The sequence below is a fragment of the Bos indicus genome, chromosome 2, assembly GCF_029378745.1.
Source record: "Bos indicus isolate NIAB-ARS_2022 breed Sahiwal x Tharparkar chromosome 2, NIAB-ARS_B.indTharparkar_mat_pri_1.0, whole genome shotgun sequence".
Classification (NCBI taxonomy): domain Eukaryota; kingdom Metazoa; phylum Chordata; class Mammalia; order Artiodactyla; family Bovidae; genus Bos; species Bos indicus.
In genome coordinates, this window is record NC_091761.1 from 243,842 (window position 1) to 264,210 (window position 20,369).

A 20,369-nucleotide genomic window follows, 5' to 3' on the forward strand; every position below is an offset into this window, starting at 1 on the left:
TCAAATTTACCTTCTTCCAGTTCATTAAGTGCCTCTATCAATGTTAAAAAATTAGGTTTGTGTTTCACAAGCAGTGATTAAGGGTACATTCCCTAAAGTCAAAATGTCTGTGTTTTAATCTCGATTCTACTGCTAATTACCCATGTCATGTGGAGTAAATTATTGGACTTCTTTGTGTTTCATTTGGACATTAATAATACCATATGGAAGAGATTTTGTGATGGGATTACATGCCTTAATACATGTAAAGTGCTTTGCATAGTGCTTACAATACAGTGAGCACAAAACAAAAGTTGTTTATCATACATAATTATATTGCAGACTGAATAATAGTATCTCCTAAGTTTTCATTTTTACAGGCTTGAAGAGTTTTACACTTTTTCTTTACATGACAGAACTTCATTTGCTTTTCTATGTGATAATGATAACAATTGTATGTGATACACATTTATATAAATAAACACACATCTGTTTACTTCTAGCCCATTAACTCTTTCCTAAGGTACAGTGATGAGAACTGTATTTAGAATTCTAGATATAGGTACATTATATTTTTTAAAAGATAGAATGCTTTCTCCTGTCATATTTAAAATATTTTTGATATTTGACCTACAGTTCTATAATGTTCTTGGATCTTATTTGAACAGTTTTCTAAGAATCTATTATCATAAATATACATTATATTATATAATATGCTCAATGCACATTTAAAATTTTTTCAAGTCTTTTCTGCTTTTTAAGCAAATTCGTTGCTTTCCTGCCCATCCACACCTTCAAAAATTGTTTTGATCCTATCTACACAGATAAATATGCTTAGATGCAAAACCTTAAGTTTCCTAAAGATTTCTTTTTTTGGTTCACTTATGGAAAAGCTAAATAAAATTGGTATACTAGCATCAAGCCTGGGGAAATGACTGAATTTTTTTCAGCCTCCTTTGTTATTTAGATTCCTGTTATGAAACTAACATGGTTTTAGACCTTTGGAGAAGGAAATGGCAATCCACTCCAGCATTCTTGCCTGGGAAATCCCAAGGATAGAGGAGCCTGATGGGTTACAGTCCATGGGGTTGCAAGAGTTGGACACAACTTAGTGACTAAACCCTCACCATGCCTTAATAAGATCATTTTTTCCCTTCTCTAAACCTATTGACTAAGTGTGCTTTTCTTTTTTAGAATTTTCTGTTGCAGATTTTTCTTTGCTCCCAAAGTTGCAACTTGCTTTGGGCTTGATGCTGATGTTGCATAATTGCCATCTTGCTGGGAATTGAAGCAAGATTCAGAACTCTTCATATGAGGAACAGCCATATCATTTACATTGTGAAAATTGCTTCACACAGAGGTTTTTTTATAGATAGTTTCTCTATAATTCTTAGGTGGATGTGGATATATATTATATTCCAACTAATGTGCCAACTAGGATCTATGATCAGCTAACTCAGTTCAGTCACTCAGTTGTGTCTGACTCTTTGTGACCCCATGGACTGCAGCACACCAGGCTTCCCTGTCCATCATCAACTCCTGGAATTACACAAACTCGTCCATCAAGTTGGTGATGCCATCCAGCCGTCTCATCCTCTGTCGTCCCCTTCTCCTCCTGCCTTCAATTTTTCCCAGCATCAGGGTTTTTCCCAATGAGTCAGTTCTTCACATACAGTGGCCAAAGTTTTGGAGTTTCAGCTTCAACATCAGTCCTTCCAATGAATATTCAGGACTGATTTCCTTTAGGATAGACTGGTTGGATCTCCTTGCAGTCCAAGGGACTCTCAAGAATTTTCTCCAACACCACAGTTCAAAAGTATCAATTCTTTGGCACTCAGCTTTCCTTATAGTCCAACTCTAATATCCATACATGACTGCTGGGAAAACCATAGCTTTGACTAGATGGACCTTTGTCGGCAAAGTAATATCTCTGCTTTTTAATATGCTGTCTAGGTTGGCCATAACTTTTCTTCCAAGGAGCAAGCATGTTTTAATTTCATGGCTGCAGTCACCATCTGCAGTGATTTGGAAGCTCAAGAAAATAAATTTTCTCACTGTTTCCCCATCTATTTCCCATGAAATGATGGAACCAGATGCCATGATCTAGTTTTCTGAATGTTAAACTTTAAGCCAACTTTTTCACTCCCCTTTTTCACTTTCATCAAGAGGCTCTTTAGTTCTTCTTCACTTTCTACCGTAAGGGTGGTGTCATCTGCATATTGGAGGTTATTGATATTTCTCCCAGTGATCTTGATTCCAACTTGTGCTTCATCCAGCCCAACATTTTGCATGATGTACTCTCCATATAAGTTTAAAAAGCAGGGTGACAATATACAGCCTTGACATACTCCTTTCCCAATTTGGAACCAATCTGTATGACCTACATACAGATTTCTCAGGAGGCAGGTCAGGTGGTCTGCTATTCCTATCTCTTGAAAAATTTTCCACAGTTTGTTGTGATCCACACAAAGGCTTTGGCATAGTCAATAAAGCAGAAGTAGATATTTTTCTGGAACTCTCTTGCTTTTTTGATGATCAAGTTTGGCAACTTGATCTCTGGTTCCTCGGCCTTTTCTACATTCAGTTTGAACATCTGAAAGTTCACGTTTCATGTACTGTTGGAGCCTGGCTTGGAGAATTTTGAGCATTACTTTGCTAGCCTGTGAGATGAATGCAACTGTACGGTAGTTTGAACATTCTTTGGCATTGCCTTTCTTTGGGGTGCAATGAAAACTGACCTTTTGCAGTCCACTGCTGAGTTTTCTAAATTTGCTGGCATTTGAGTGCAGTATTTCACATCATCTTTTAGGATGGAATTCCATCACTCAACTGGAATTCCATCACTGTCACTAGTTTTGTTTGTAGTGATTCTTTGTAAGGCCCACCTGATTTCACATTCCAGGCAGGTGAGTGATCACACCATTGTGGTTGTCTGGGTCATGAAGTTCTTTTGTACAGTTCTTCTGTGTATTCCTGCCACCTCTTCTTAATATCTTCTGCTTCTGTTAGGTGCTTTATTGTGCCCATATTTGCATGAAATGTTCCCTTGGTATCTCTAATTTTCTATAGAGTTCTCTAGTCTTTCCCATTCTATTGTTTTCCTGTATTTCTTTCCACTGATCACTGAGGAAGGCTTTCTTATCTCTCCTTGCTATTCTTTGGAACTCTGCATTCAAATGGGTATATCTTTCCTTTTCTCCTTTGCCTTTCAGTTCTCTTCTTTTTCCAGCTGCTTGTAAGGCCTCATCAGACAACCATTTTGCCTTTTGCATTTCTTTTTCTTGATGACATTCTTGATCACTGCCTATTGTGCAATGTCATGAACCTCTGCCCATAGTTCTTCAGGCACTCTACCAGATCGAATCCCTTGAATCTATTTGTCACCTCCACTGTTGTAAGGGATTTGATTTAGGTCGTACCTGAATGGTGTAGTGGTTTTCCCTACTTTCTTCAATTTAAGTTTGAATTTGGCATTAAGGGGTTCATGATCTGAGCCACAGTCAGTTCCTGGTCTTGTTTTTGCTGACTGTGTTAGAGCTTCTCAATCCTTGGCTGCAAAGAATATAATCAATTTGATTTCAGTATTGACCATCTGGTGATGTCCATGTGTAGAGTCTTCTCTTGCATTGTTGGAAGAGGATGTTTGTTATGACCAGTGCATATCTATGTTATCTTATTGCAAAAGTGTTCAGAATCTATGGTAGCAGAACTGAAAACAATCTGGGTCATCCCTAACACCATAATCTCTTCGCAAATGAGCTTGAGGATAAGATATACGACACTTTTCTAAAGAGCCCATCCTCTTTTACCCCCTTATATTAAGCAAAATTCTAACTCTCTGTAACTTCCAAAAAAATGTATCTGTATTTTCCATGTATGCTTAGTTTCACTTCAAAGGACTGAAATGCCACTTAGGTTGGAATGTGAAGTTCTTTAAAAAGACTCAAATTTTTAGTTGCTTTTTTATAAAGCTACTCAGTACTTAGTATTCTTAAGGACAACATTTTTAGTTTTCACTATTTTTTTCCTGTAAAGTTTGCAAGTAAAATGAAGAAATGAAAGAATGGTTTCAAACAGCATATTGAATTCTACTGCTTTCCATGTGTGAAAACAGATAAATTATTGAATCTTTCAAAGACTCAGCTGCCTCAATAGGAAGATGGTCCCAATGATATGTTTCATTCATGTAACACATGTTTACAGCTTTTTATTATGTATTATGTTTATATTCCATGGAACAATAAGCAATTTATTTATCCTAGAGCTTCTAGACCTAGGACTGACTGATTCTAGGTGTTCATTATTTAAGATGCATGGTGTTAATTAGTATTGACATATTGAATCTAGAAACAATTATTAAAGAACTTATATTACAAAATGAGCCATTATAATAATTATTCACAGTAATACTAAACTATTTTTAAATTTTTTATTTTATTTTAATTGGAAGAGAATTACAATGTTTTGATGATTTCTGCCATTCTTCAACATGAATCAGCCATATGCATACATATGTCTCCTCCCTCTTGAACCTCCATCCCACCTTCCACCCCATCCAACCCCTTAAGGTTGTCACAGAGCACAGGCTTAAGGTTCCCTGAATCATACAGGAAATTCCCACTAGCTATCTATTTTATATATGGTAATGTATATGTTTCAATGCTTTTCTCTCAAATCATCCCACCGTCTCTTTCCCCTACTGTGTCCAAAAGTCTGTTCTTTATGTCAGTGTCTCCTTTGCTGCCCTGCAAATAGGATCGTAAGTTTCATCTTTCTAGATTCCAAATATATATGCAGTAATACATGATATTGTTTGTCTCTTTCTAACTTACTTCACTCTGTATAATAGGTTCTAATTTCATCCACCTCAGTAGAATTGACTCAAATGCATCCCTTTTAATAGCTGTGTAATATATGTACAACATCTTCTTTATGCATTCTTCTGTCACTGGACATCTAGGCTGCTTCTATATCCTAACTACTGTAAATAGTGCTGCAATGAACATTGGGTGTACATGTATTTTTTTTTCAATTATGGTTACCTCAGTGTATATGCTGAGTATTGAGATTGTTGAGTCATATGGTAGTCATGGGGCTTCCAGGTGGCACTAGTGGTAAAGAATCCACCTGCCAATGCAGGAGATGCAAGAGATGCAGATTTGATTCTCGAGTTGGGAAGATCCTCTGGAGTAAGAAATAGCAACCCACTCCATTATTCTTGTCTGGAAAATCCCATGGAAATAGGAGCCTGGCAGTCTACAGTCCATGGGGTCGCAGAGTTGAGCATGACTAAGCGCGCATGCACACACACACACACACACACACACACACACACACAGTAGTCTTATTCCTAGTTTCCTAAAGCAATAACCATGCTGTTCTCCATACTGGCTGTATCAATTCATATTCCCACCAACAGGGCAAGAGGGTTCCCTTTGCTCTACACTCTTTCCAGCATTAATTGTTTGCAGCTTTTTTAAAATGATGGCCATTCTGACTGTCCGCCTGATGCAAAGAACTGACTCATTGAAAAAGAACCTGATGCTGGAAAAGATTGAAAGCAGGAGAAGGGGATGACAGAGGATCAGATGGTTGGATGGCATCACTGACTCGCTGCAGATGAGTTTGAGCAAGCTCCAGAAGTTGGTGTTGGACAGGGAAGCCTGGCGTGCTGCAGTCCATAGGGTCACAAAGAGCTGGACACGGCTGAGCAACTGAACTGAATTCTGACTGGTGTGAGGTGATAACTTGTAGCTTTGATTTGCATTTCTCTAATAATGAACAATGTTGAGTATCTTTTCATGTGTTTAATAGCCATCTGTATGTCTTCTTTGGAGAAATGTCTGCTTTGGTTTTCTCTCAACTTTTTTATTGTGTTGTTTGTTCTGGAATTGAGCTGCATGAGATGCTTATATAATTTGGAGATTAATCCTTTGTCAGTTGTTTCATTTGCTATTATATTCCCCATTCTGAGGATTGTCTTTTTATCTTGTTTATAGTTTCTTTCATGTGCAAAATCTTTCAAGTTTAATTAGGTCCCATTTGTTTATTTTTTGTTTTTGTTTCCATTACTTTGGGAGGTGGATGATAAAGGATCTTGCTGTGATTTATATCAAAGAGTACTCTGCCTATGTTTTCCTTTAAGAGTTTTACAGTTTTTGGTCATACATTTAAGCCTTTAGTTCATTTTGAGTTTATTTCTGTATATGGTGTTGGGAAGTATTCTAATTTCATTCTTTTACATGTAGCTACCCACTTTCCCCAGTACTGCTTATTGAAGAGACTGTCTTTAATCCATTGTACATTTTGGCCTCCTTTGTGAAAGAGAATGTACCCATAGGTGCGTGGATTTATCTCCCAGCCTTCTGTCTTGTTCCATTGATCTATATTTCTGGTTTTGTTGCCAGTACCATGCTGTCTTCATGAATGTAGCTTTGTAGTATAGTCTAAAATCAGGAAGGTTTATTCCTCCAGCTGTATATTCTTTCTAAAGTTTGCATTGGCTATAAAATGTCTTTTTGCTTTCATACAAATTGTGAAATTATTTGTTTTAGTTCTATGAAAAATACCATAGTAGTTTGACAGGGATTTCATTGAATCTTTAGATAGCTTTGGGTAATAGTCATTTTCACAATACTGATTCTTCCAGTCCAAGAAGGTATACCTCTCCATCAGTTTGTATAATCTTTGATTCATCAGTGTCTTATAGTTTTCTGCATATAGATCTTTTGTCTCTTTAGGTATATTTAGATATATAAAAATTTATAATATTTTATTCTTTTTGTTGCATTGGTGAATGGGATTGTTTCCTTAATTTTTACTTATTATTTTTCATTATTAGTATATAGGAATGCAAGAGATTTCTGTGCATTAATTTTATATCCTATAGCTTTACTGTATTCATTGATTACCTTTAGTAACTTTCTGGTGGCATCTTTAGTGTTTTCATGTCATCTGAAAACAGTGAAAGTTTTACTTCTTATTTATTTTTCTCCTCTGATTGCTGTGTCTAGGACTTCCAAAACTACACTGAATAATAGTGGTGAGAGTGGGTACCCGTGTCTTCTTCCAGATCTTAGCATAAATATTTTCCATTTTTCAACTTTGAGAATAATGTTTGCTGTGGGTTTGTTGTATATGGCCTTTATCATGTAGAGGTATATTCCTTTTATGCTTACTTTCTGGAGAATTTTTTTTTAATCATCAATGGATGTTGTGTTTTGTCAAAAGCTTTCTCTGCATGTATTGAGATGATCATATGGTTTTATATTTCTATTTGTCAATATGATGTATCACATTGATTGATTTGCATATATTGAAGAATCTTTGCATCCCTGGGATAAAGTCTACTTGATCATGACGTATGATCTTTTTAAAGAGTTGTTGGATTTTGTTTGTTAGAATTCTGTTGAGGATTTTTGCATCTATGTTCATCAGTGATATTGACCTTATTATTATTTCTTTGTGGCATCTTTGTCTAGTTTGGCTATTAGGGTGGTGGTGGCCTTGTAGAATGACCTTGGGAGTCTTATTTCCTCTGCAATTTTCTGGAAGAGTTTAATCAGGATAGGTGTTAATTCTTCCTAAACATTTGGTAGAATTCACCTGTGAAGTCATCTGGCCTGGGCTTTTGTTTGAGAATTTTTTAATTACAGTTTTGATTTCTTTGCTTGTGATTTGTCTGTTCAAGTTTTTTATTTCTTCCTGGTTTAATTTTGGAAGGCTATACTTTTCTAAGAATTTGTCCATTTCTTCGAGATTGTCCATTTTATTGGCATATAGTTGCTTGTACTTGTCTGTTATGATCCTTTGTATTGCTATGTTATCTGTTATAATTTCTCCCTTTTCAATTTCTAGCTTTATTGATTTGAGTTTTCTCCCTTTTTTCTTGATGAGTCTGGCTAACAAATTGTCAAATTTGTTTATCTTCTCAAAGAACCAGTGTCTAGTTTTATTGACCTTTGCTATTTTCTCCTTCTTTTCTTTTTTATTTATTTCTGTGCTGATCTTTATTGTTTCTTTCCTTCTACAGACTTTGTGTTTTTTTGTTCTTTTTCTAGTTCCTCTAAGTGTAACATTAGGCTGTTTATTTGTTGTTTCTCTTGTTTCTTGAGGTAGGCTTATATCGCTATAAACTTTCCTCTTAGCACTGTTTTTACTGAATCTCATAGGTTTTGAGTTATTGCATTTTTGTCATTTGCTTCCCTGAACATTTTTATTTCCTTTTTTATTTCTTCAGTAATCTGTTGGTTCTTCAGAAGCATATTGTTTCACATCTATGTCTTTGTGTTTTTTATAGTTCATTTCTGTAGTTCATTTCCAATTTAATCTACCTTGCTGTGGTCAGAAAAGATGCCTGAAATGATTTCAGTTTTTAAAAATTTACCAAGGCTTGATCTGTGACCTAAGATGTGATCTATCCTGCAGAATGTTCCATACGCACTTGAGAAATCTATTTAGAAGATAAACAGATGTGAAATCTATTGTTTTTGGATAAAATGCCATGTAGGTGTCAATTAGGTAAAATTGGTCCAATGTATCATTAAAAGCTTTTTTATTAATTTTCTGTCTGGGTGATCTGTACATTGGTGTCAGTGAGATATTGAAGTCCCCCACTATTACTGTGTTACTGTTGATTTCCCCTTTAATAGTTGTTAACATTTGCCTTATTTATGTTGGGTGCATCTATATTTATAATTGTTAAATCTTCTTCCTGGATCACTCCCTTGATCATTATGTAATGTCCTTCCTTGTCTCTTGTAATGGTCTTTAAAGTCTATTTTACCTGATATGAGTATTACTATTCCTGCTTTCTTTTTATTTCCATTTGCATGGAATCTTTTTCCAGCTCCTAAAGGAATATCCACTACTGAATCAATAACTCCTATAAGTACACATAGGGATATATATAACATGAATTTTTACTATCTATCTGGGTGATCACTAAGCTTTTCTTACTACATGGTATGTATGTATGTATAATCAGGGTCCATCAGAAAAGCAGAATCAAAGGGAGGTTTTATATATATATGTATTTGTGTGTATACACATACATATGTATGTATTTGTGTGTGTGTGTGTGTATCTATACATGTATTAGAAGATTTATTATGGAAATTAGTTTAAGCCATTATGGGTGCTGGTATGTCCATGATCTGTTGTCTTCAAGCTGGAGAACCAGGAAAGTCACTGGCATAATTAAGCCTGAGTTCCAAGACCTTAGACTGGGGGCCACAGGTCTATGTCCAGGAGTCTGAAAGCCTGAGAACCTGTACAAGAGAATAAAATGTGGACATCCAAGCTCAAGAAAGGAAAGAGAATTCACATTCATTATACACTTTTGTTCTACTAGGGCTCTTCAACAGGTTGGATATTGGCCACACTGGGGAGGGTAGATCTTCTTTATTCAGTCTAGTGATTCAGATGCTATTGTATTCTGGAAAACCCTGTCTTAGTCCATTCAGACTGTATTGGTCTTAGTTGTGTATCCATTCAGCCAATATATATCTTTTGCTTGGAGTATTTAGTCTATTTGCATTTAAGGTAATTATTGATATATATAATCTTATTGCCATTTCATTTACTGCTCTGGCTTTTTTTTTTATGTAGACCTTTTCCTTCTTTTGCGTTTTCCTTTCTAGAGAAGCTCCTTTAGCGTTTGTTGTAAAACTGGTATGATGATGCTGGATTCTCTTAATATTTGCTTGTCTGTGAATGTTTTCATTTCCCCTGACTAGTCAGTTTGCCTACTCAGAAAATACTCCAAGATTTTTTCAAAGGTCTCTGGACCTCTTGTGGACTGTGTGGGGTCAGCTCAGTCTCAGATCTTGCCTTGATTCAGCTTGTACTTGCTCTCAAAGTCTACAACTGCCCCTACATTCCACAATCTCAGGCTAATTGTGGGGATTTAATCCACTTCTCTGCTACTGTAAGGGCAGTTTTCCCCTTTTTCCTTTACTCACAGAGTTCCTGGTGTTCCAATTGGGCCCACTTCTGCTATATGTTCCTTTCCAGAGCATGTTCTCTGCCCAGACATGAGGGGGTTTAAGTAGCCTCTTCTTAGGGCCCAATTGCTCAGTTGTAAGTGGAGAGAGGGAGGGGTACAGTAGACACAGTCGGGCTGTGTTGGGATTGTCTGCCATGGCTGGTACCTGAGGGAGGTTGCCACAATCTGAGGCAGGTCTCGCACTTCCCCAGAACAGTTGGTCCTGGGTTATAACAACCTTGGTAGAGCCAAGTCACTTAGGCTCCCAGGAAGACGTGGGCAGTGACCTGCAGCCACTCATAGTTTGGTGGTAGCTGCAATCCCTGGGGCCAAAACAGTAGCAGCCTCCCACCTTCCACCTTTGGCACTCAAGCCTACTTTTCTACCTCTGGAGCTGCAGACCACAGCTGGCTCACCCTCCTTCTTTGGCATCCGCTAAAGTGGAGTCCTTTGTTCTGCTAGCGGGTGGAGTTAGAGTGCAGAGTTAGAGCCTTCCCATGGGAATGGTTTTTTCCTTCTCTTGAGCTCAGGCTTTTCTCTGGTCTGCCTCCACTGTGTCACACTAGCTCCCTCACAGTATCTTCATGGCAATCAACCCCAGTCCTTTTCCTGAAGTCTGACCCCTGAAACCCAAGTCTCTGTACCCATCCCCCACTCTAAAGCAACTGTGAGTGTGTGAGCCGCTTCTCAGCTGGGAAGTGCCATTCAGCAAAATTTCTGTGGTGAATTCTCTTTGTTTTGCCTTCTGAGTACCCACTGTTTTACTGCTCTCTGAGGTTCTGCTGCCCTTCCAAGACTCCCCCTTGTGAGAGGGCTTCTGAGTGTGTGGAAACTTTTCCTCCTTCATGACTCCCTTCCTGGGGAGCAGGTCCCCATCCCCAAATACTTTGTCTTGTCTTTTAATTTCATGGCTGCAAGCATCATCTGCAGTGATTTTGGAGCCCCCAAAAATAAAGTCTGGCACTGTTTCCAATGTTTCCCCATCTATTTCCCATGAAGTGATGGGACCGGATGCCATGATCTTAGTTTTCTGAATGTTGAGCTTTCAGCCAACTTTTTCACTCTCCTCTTTCACTTTTATCAAGAGGCTTTTTAGTTCCTCTTCACTTTCTGCCATAAGGGTGGTGTCATCTGCATATCTGAGGTTATTGATATTTCTCCCAGCAATCTTGATTCCAGCTTGTACTTCTTCCAGCCCAGTATTTCTCATGATGTGCTCTGCATATAAGTTAAATAAGCATGAGCTGCTCGGACCTGGGAAGAGCACAAAACTCAGGCCCAACTGAGTCTGCGCCTCTGAGGACTACCCGAGTGCCTGAACCTGAGCGGCTTGGACCTGGGAGGTACACGCAACCCAGGGCCAGCCTCGGATTGTTCCCGGCGGAACAACCTAGAGCCCGAGCAGTGTGGGCAGGGAGGCTACACGCGCCGTGAGCGGGGGCAGACCCAGTGTGGCTGAGGCACTGCGAGCGCACGCCAGTGTTATTTGTTTGCAGCATCCCTCCCTCCCTCCCCACAGCGCGACTGAACAAAGAGAAGAAATACAGCTTCACCCATCAGAACACCGAAACAAGCTTCCCTAACCAGGAAACCTTGACAAGCCACCTGTACAAACCCACACACAGCGAGGAAAAGCCACAATAAAGAGAACTCCACAAACTGCCAGAATACAGAAAGGACACCCCAAACTCAGCAATTTAAACAAGATGAAGAGACAGAGGAATAGCCAGCAGATAAAGGAACAGGAAAAATGCCCACCAAACCAAACAAAAGAGGAAGAGATAGGGAATCTACCTGATAAAGAATTCCGAATAATGATAGTGAAATTGATCCAAAATCTTGAAATTAAAATGGAATCACAGATAAATAGCTTGGAGACAAGGATTGAGAAGATGCAAGAAAGGTTTAACAAGGACCTAGAAGAAATAAAAAAGAGTCAATATATAATGAATAATGCAATAAATGAAATTAAAAACACTCTGGAGGCAACAAATAGTAGAATAACAGAGGCAGAAGATAGGATTAGTGAATTAGAAGATAGAATGGTAGAAATAAATGAATCAGAGAGAATAAAAGAAAAACGAATTAAAAGAAATGAGGACAATCTCAGAGACCTCCAGGACAATATTAAACGCTACAACATTCAAATCATAGGGGTTCCAGAAGAAGAAGACAAAAAGAAAGACCATGAGAAAATACTTGAGGAGATAATAGAATAGTTGAAAACTTCCCTAAACTGGGGAAGGAAATAATCACCCAAGTCCAAGACACCCAGAGAATCCCAAACAGGATAAACCCAAGGTGAAACACCCCAAGACACATATTAATCAAATTAACAAAGATCAAACACAAAGAACAAATATTAAAAGCAGCAAGGGAAAAACAACAAATAACACACAAGGGAATTCCCATAAGGATAACAGCTGATCTTTCAATAGAAACTCTTCAAGCCAGGAGGGAATGGCAAGACATACTTAAAATGATGAAAGAAAATAAACTACAGCCCAGATTATTGTACCCAGCAAGGATCTCATTCAAGTATGAAGGAGAAATCAAAAGCTTTTCAGACAAACAAAAGCTGAGAGAATTCTGCAGCACCAAACCAGCTCTCCAACAAATACTAAAGGATATTCTCTAGACAGGAAACACAAAAATGGTGTAGAAATTCGAACCCCAAACAATAAAGTAAATGGCAACGGGATCATACTTATCAGTAATTACCTTAAATGTAAATGGGTTGAATGCCCCAACCAAAAGACAAAGACTGGCTGAATGGATACAAAAAGAAGACCCCTACATATGTTGTCTACAGGAGACCCACCTCAAAACAGGGGACACATACAGACTGAAAGTGAAGGGCTGGAAAAAGATTTTCCATGCAAATAGGGACCAAAAGAAAGCAGGAGTAGCAATACTCATATCAGATAAAATAGACTTTAAAACAAAGGCTGTGAAAAGAGACAAAGAAAGTCACTACATAATGATCAAAGGATCAATCCAAGAAGAAGATATAACAATTATAAATATATATGCACCCAACACGGGAGCACCGCGGTATGTAAGACAAATGCTAACAAGTATGAAAGGAGAAATTAACAATAATACAATAATAGTGGGAGACTTTAATACCCCACTCACACCTATGGATAGATCAACTAAACAGAAAATTAACAAGGAAACACAAACTTTAAACGATACAATAGACCAGTTAGACCTAATTGATATCTATAGAACATTTCATCCCAAAACAATGAATTTCACCTTTTTCTCAAGCGCACATGGAACCTTCTCCAGGAGAGATCACATCCTGGGCCATAAAGCTAGCCTTGGTAAATTCAAAAAAATAGAAATCATTCCAAGCATCTTTTCTGACCACAATGCAGTAAGATTAGATCTCAATTACAGGAGAAAAACTATTAAAAATTCCAACATATGGAGGATGAACAACACCCTGCTGAATAACCAACAAATCACAGAAGAAATCAAAAAAGAAATCAAAATTTGCATAGAAACGAATGAAAATGAAAACACAACAACCCAAAACCTGTGGGACACGGTAAAAGCAGTCCTAAGGGGAAAGTTCATAGCAATACAGGCACACCTCAAGAAACAAGAAAAAAGCCAAATAAATAACCTAAGTCTACACCTAAAGCAACTAGAAAAGGAAGAAATGAAGAACCCCAGGGTTAGTAGAAGGAAAGAAATCTTAAAAATTAGAGCAGAAATAAATGCAAAAGAAACAAAAGAGACCATAGCAAAAATCAACAAAGCCAAAAGCTGGTTCTTTGAAAGGATAAATAAAATTGATAAACCATTAGCCAGACTCATCAAAAAACAAAGGGAGAAAAATCAAATCAATAAAATTAGAAAGGAAAATGGAGAGATCACAACAGACAACACAGAAATACAAAGGATCATAAGAGACTATTATCAACAATTATATGCCAATAAAATGGACAACGTGGAAGAAATTGACAACTTCTTAGAAAAGTACAACTTTCCAAAACTCGACCAGGAAGAAATAGAAAACCTTAACAGACCCATCACAAGCACGGAAATTGAAACTGTAATCAAAAATCTTCCAGCAAACAAAAGCCCAGGTCCAGACGGCTTCACAGCTGAATTCTACCAAAAATTTAGAGAATAGCTAACACCTATCCTGCTCAAACTCTTCCAGAAAATTGCAGAGGAAGGTAAACTTCCAAACTCATTCTATGAGGCCACAATCACCCTAATACCCAAACCTGACAAAGATCCCACAAAAAAAGAAAACTACAGGCCAATATCACTGATGAATATAGATGCAAAAATCCTTAACAAAATTCTAGCAATCAGAATCCAACAACACATTAAAAAGATCATACACCATGACCAAGTGGGCTTTATCCCAGGGATGCAAGGATTCTTCAATATCCGCAAATCAATCAATGTAATACACCACATTAACAAATTGAAAAACAAAAACCATACGATTATCTCAATAGATGCAGAGAAAGCCTTTGACAAAATTCAACACCCATTTATGATAAAAACTCTCCAGAAAGCAGGAATAGAAGGAACATACCTCAACATAATAAAAGCTATATATGACAAACCCACAGCAAACATTATCCTCAATGGTGAAAAATTGAAAGCATTTCCTCTAAAGTCAGGAACAAGACAAGGGTGCCCACTTTCACCATTACTATTCAACATAGTTTTGGAAGTTTTGGCCACAGCAATCAGAGCAGAAAAAGAAATAAAAGGAATCCAAATTGGAAAATAAGAAGTAAAACTCTCACTATTTGCAGATGACATGATCCTCTACATAGAAAACCCTAAAGACTCCACCAGAAAATTACTAGAACTAATCAATGATTATAGTAAAGTTGCAGGATATAAAATCAACACACAGAAATCCCTTGCATTCCTATACACTAATAATGAGAAAACAGAAAGAGAAATTAAGGAAACAATTCCATTCACCATTGCAACGAAAAGAATAAAATACTTGGGAATATATCTACCTAAAGAAACTAAAGACTTATATATAGAAAACTATAAAACACTGGTGAAAGAAATCAAAGAGGACACTAATGGATGGAGAAATATACCATGTTCATGGATTGGAAGAATCAATATGGTGAAAATGAGTATACTACCCAAAGCAATTTATGGATTCAGTGCAATCCCTATCAAGCTACCAACGGTGTTCTTCACAGAGCTAGAACAAATAATTTCACAATTTGTATGGAAATACAAAAAACCTCGAATAGCCAAAGCGATCTTGGGAAGGGAAAATGGAACTGGAGGAATCAACCTGCCTGACTTCAGGCTGTACTGCAGAGCCACAGTTATCGAGACAGTGTGGTACTGGCGCAGAGACAGAGATATAGATCAATGGAACAAAGTAGAAAGCCCAGAGATAAATCCACGCACATATGGACACCTTGTCTTTGACAAAGGAAGCAAGAATATACAATGGATTAAAGACAATCTCTTTAACAAGTGGTGCTGGGAAATCTGGTCAACCACTTGTAAAAGAATGAAACTAGAACACTTTCTAACACCATATACAAAAATAAACTCAAAATGGATTAAAGATCTCAACGTAAGACCAGAAACTATAAAACTCCTAGAGGAGAACATAGGCAGAGCACTCTATGACATACATCACAGCAGGATCCTCTATGACCCACCTCCCAGAATATTGGAAATGAAAGCAAAAATAAACAAATGGGACCTAATTAAACTTAAAAGCTTCTGCACATCAAAGGAAACTATTAGCAAGGTGAAAGGACAGCCTTCAGAATGGGAGAAAGTAATAGCAGGTGAAGCAACCGACAAACAACTAATCTCAAAAGTATACAAGCAACTCCTACAGCTCAACTCCAGAAAAATAAATGACCCAATCAAAAAATGGGCCAAAGATCTAAATAGACATTTCTCCAAGGAAGACATACAGATGGCTAACAAGCACATGAAAAGATGCTCAACATCACTCATTATCAGAGAAATGCAAATCAAAACCACTATGAGATACCATTTCACACCAGTCAGAATGGCTGCGATCCAAAAGTCTACAAATAATAAATGCTGGAGAGGGTGTGGAGAAGAGGGAGCCCTCTTACACTGTTGGTGGGAATGCAAGCTAGTACGGCCACTATGGAGAACAGTGTGGAGATTCCTTAAAAAACTGGAAATAGAACTGCCTTGTGATCCAGCAATCCCACTGCTGGGCATACACACTGAGGAAACCAGAAGGGAAAGAGACACGTGTACCCCAATGTTCATCGCAGCACTGTTTATAATAGCCAGGACATGGAAGCAACCTAGATGTCCATCAGCAGATGAATGGATAATAAAGCTGTGGTACATATGCACAATGGAGTATTACTCAGCCATTAAAAAGAATACATTTGAATCAGTTCTAATGAGGTGGATGAAACTGGAGCCTATTATACAGAGTGAAGTAAGCCAGAAGGAAAAACACCAATACAGTATACTAATGCATATATATGGAATTTAGAAAGATGGTAATCATAACCCTGTATACGAGACAGCAAAAGAGACACTGATGTATAGAACAGGCTTATGGACTCTGGGAGAGGGAGAGGGTGGGAAGATTTGGGAGAATGGCATTGAAACATGTGAAATGTCATGCATGAATCGAGATGCCAGTCCAGGTTCAATGCACGATGCTGGATGCTTGGGGCTGGTGCACTGGGACGACCCAGAGGGATGGTATGGGGAGGGAGGAGGGAGGAGGGTTCAGGATGGGGAACACATGTATACCTGTGGTGGATTCATTTTGATATTTGGCAAAACTAATACAATTATGTAAAGTTTAAAAATAAAATAAAAAAAGAAAAAAGAAAATTACCCCAGCTTCAGCCTCTCACAAGGAAAAAAAAAAAAAGTTAAATAAGCAGGGTAGCAATATACAGCCTTGACGTACTCCTTTTCCTATTTGGAACCAGTCTGTTGTTCCATGTCCAGTTCTAACTGTTGCTTCCTGACCTGCATATAGGTTTCTCAAGAGGCAGGTCAGGTGGTCTGGTATTCCCCTCTCTTTCAGAATTTTCCACAGTTTATTGTGAATCAGCCATAGGTGTACACATATCCCCTCCCTTTTGAACCTCCCTCCCATCTCCCTCCCCATCCCACCCCTCTAGGTTGATACAGAGGCCCTGTTTGTGTTTCTTGAGACATATAGCAAATTCCCATTGGCTGTCTATTTTACATATGGTAATGTAAGTTTCCATGTTACTCTCTACATACACCTCACTCTCTCCTCCCCTCTCCCCATTTCCATAAGTCTATTCTCTATGTCTGTTTCTCCTTTGCTGCCCTGCAAATAAATTCATCAGTACCATTTTTCTAGATTTCACATATATGCATTAGTATACAATATTTATTTTCTTTCTGATTTACTTCACTCTGTATAATACGCTCTAGGTTCATCCACCTCATTAGAACGAACTCAAATGTGTTCCTTTTTATGACTGAGTAATATTTCATTGTGTATATGTACCACCACTTTACCCATTTATCTGTTGATGGACATCTAAGTTGCTTCCCTGTTCTAGCTATTGTAAATAGTGCTGCAATGAATAGTGGGATACATATGCCTTTTTCAATTTTGGATTCCTCAGTGTATATGCCTAGGAATGGGATTGCTGGGTCATATGGTAGTTTTATTCCTCGTTTTTTAAGGAATCTCCATACCATCTTCCATAGTGGCTGTATCAATTTACATTCCCACCAACAGTACAAGAGCATTCCCTTTTCTCCATACCTTCTCCAGCATTCATTTATTTATTTATTGTAGACTTCTTGATGATGGCCATTCTGACTGCTGTGGGGTGATATCTCATTGTAGTTTTGATTTGCATTTCTCTAATAATGAGTAGTGTTGAGCATCTTTTCATGTGTTTGTTAGCCATCTGTATGTCTTCTTTGGAGAAATGTCTGTTTAGGTCTTTTTTCCACTTTTTGATTCGGTTATTTGTTTTTCTGACATTGAGTTGTATGATCTTGTATATTTTGGAAATTAATCATTTGTCAGCTGTTTCATTTGTTATTATTTTCTCCCATTCTAGGGGATGTCTTTTCACCTTGCTTATAGTTTCCTTTGCTGTGCAAAAACTTTTAAGTTTAACTAGGTCCCACTTGTTTACTTTTGTTTTTATTTCCATTATTCTAAGAGGTGGGTCATAGAGGATCTTGCTTTGATTTATGTCATCAAATGTTCTGCCTATGTTTTCCTCTCAGAGTTTTACAATTTCTGATCTTATGTTTAGGTCTTTACTCCATTTTGAGTTTATCTTTGTGTGTGGTGTTAGGAAGTGTTCTAATTTCATTCTTTTACATGTAGCTGTCCTGTTTTCCCAGCACCACTTACTGAAGAGGCTGTCTTTGCCCCATTGTATATCTTGCCTCCTTTGCTTTTACTCCTCTCTTTAATGCCTTCTTTTTTATTGACTCCTTTCATTAAGCATTTAAATACTTGTAAGACTTTTCTTCCTAAAAGCAACATAAGCTTTTCTTGGACCGCTATGTATTCTTTCAGTGGCCATCTTCTCTATTTTATTTTCTTATACATTTTAGCTGCACTTCTGCCTATCTCAACTTGGTTCAGTTCAGTTCAGTTCAGTCACTCCATCATGTCTGACTCTTTGCGACCCCATGAGTTCACTGCAGCATGCCAGGCCTCCCTGTCCATCACCAACTCCTGGAGTCAACCCAAACCCATGTCCATTGAGTCGGTGATGCCATCCAACCATCTCATCCTCTGTTGTGCCCCTCTCCTTCTGCCCACAATCTTTCCCAGCATCAGGGTCTTTCCCGATAAGTCAGCTCTTAGCATCAGGTGGCCAAAGGATTAGAGCTTCAGCTTCAACATCAGTCCTTCCAATGAACACCCAGGACTAATCTCCTTTAGGATGGACTGGTTGGATCCCTTGCAGTCCAAGGGACTCTCAAGAGTCTTCTCCAACACCACAGTTCAAGAGTATCAATTCTTTGGCTCTCAGCTTTCTTTATAGTCCAACTCTCACATCCATAAATGACCACTGGAAAAACCATAGCCTTGACTACACGGACCTTTGTTGGCAAAGTAATGTCTCTGCTTTTGAATATGCTATCTAGGTTGGTCATAACTTTCCTTCCAAGGAGTAAGCGTCTTTTAATTTTATGGCTGCAATCACCATCTGCAGTGATTCTGGAGCCCAAAAAAATAAAGTCTGACACTCTTTCCACTGTTTCCCCATCTATTTCCCATGAATTGATGGGACCAAATACCATGATCTTAGTTTTCTGAATGTTGAGCTTTAAGCCAACTTTTTCACTCTCCTCTTTCACTTTAATCAAGAGGCTCTTTGTTTCTTCTTCACTTTCTGTCACAAGGGTGGTATCATCTGCATATCTGAGGTTATTGATATTTCTCCCAGCAATCTTGATTCCAGCTTGTGCTTCCTCCAGCCCAGCATTTCTCATGATGTACTCCGCATATAAGTTAAATAAGCAGGGTGACAATATACAGCCTTGACATACTCCTTTTCCCATTTGGAACCAGTCTGTTGTTCCATGTCCAGTTCTAATTGTTGCTTCTTGACCTGCATACAGATTTCTCAAGAGGTAAGTCAGGTGGTCTGGAATTCCCATCTCTTTAAGAATTTTCCACAGTTTTTTGTGTCCACACAGTCGAAAGCTTTGACATAGTCAATAAAGCAGGAATAGATGTTTTTCTGGAACCCTCTTGCTTTTTTGATGATCCAATGGATGTTGGCAATTTAATCTCTAGTTCCTCTACCTTTTCTAAAATCAGCTTGAGCATCTGGAAGTTCACGGTTCACGTATTGCTGAAGTCTGGCTTGGAGAATTTTGAGCATTACTTTACTAGTGTGTGAGACGCGTGCAATTGTGCAGTAGTTTGAGCATTCTTTGGCATTGCCTTTCTTTGGGATTGGAATGAAAACTGACTTTTTCCAGTCCTGTAATGGACATTTTCAGTGTGCTTATTGTGTATGGACCCAGGACTAAGCACCTCCCATTGCTCTTCATTTTATTGCAGTCTCATTGTTCCTCACATTTTTCCACTGAAACTACTCTTACCAAGGCCCCCAGTAACCTGGTTGCAAAAAAAAAAAAAAAGAGGAGGGTGCTGAGCAAGTTTTGATACTAACCTTATTTATCATTTCATTAGCAGGCCTATAGATGCTCCCTTCTTTTATGAATAATACAGCTTTTATCTTTTGATGTCAATGAAGCTATCTTGTCCCCATTTATTCTGTCACCTTTTCATCTTTATTTTCTGACACTCTCTGGAATTCAATTTCTGTATTTAATCATTAAATATCATTTTTCTCAGTTTTATTTTATTCCTCATTTTTTTCAATCTCTGCTCTTTTCCTTTATGATTCTA

The 20,369-nt window shown here is 38.0% G+C and overlaps 1 protein-coding gene across 1 annotated transcript in view; it reads left to right on the forward strand.

Annotated features, from left to right (window-relative positions):
* The window catches only part of LGSN (lengsin, lens protein with glutamine synthetase domain), a 67,717-nt gene that overhangs the window by 2,339 nt on the left and 45,009 nt on the right, over positions 1-20,369 (forward strand). The gene's annotated exons all lie outside the window — the stretch shown is intronic.